The following is a 349-nucleotide window of genomic DNA, read 5'->3' on the forward strand; positions in this document are numbered from 1 at the left end:
ATGTCTTGAAAGATGCTACACACAAAAAGAATCTTTTTTTTTTTTGCCAGAATGAATTTATTCACTTTTAAATTCATGGTGTTATCAGTGATGGAATCGCCACTAGTGAATGCATGTTAAGTGTATTTCCATCCATTTCCTCAGTGTTATGAGCAACTCAAAGACATATATGCCCCTTTTATTATCCTTGCATGATACATAATGTCATATATTAACATAGCAATTCATAGTAAAAGAAGGAAATTGGACCTCAGGAGTCCTGATTCTCAAAAAATCAGATCAGTTTAAAATGCTACAAATGGTTTCATCCATTAAGTATTTCATTGACACATTTTGGGCCTGTTCCTAG

Source organism: Propithecus coquereli, unplaced genomic scaffold (genome assembly GCF_000956105.1).
Source record: "Propithecus coquereli isolate 6110/MARCELLA unplaced genomic scaffold, Pcoq_1.0 Scaffold844, whole genome shotgun sequence".
In the NCBI taxonomy this organism is placed as follows: Eukaryota; Metazoa; Chordata; class Mammalia; order Primates; family Indriidae; genus Propithecus; species Propithecus coquereli.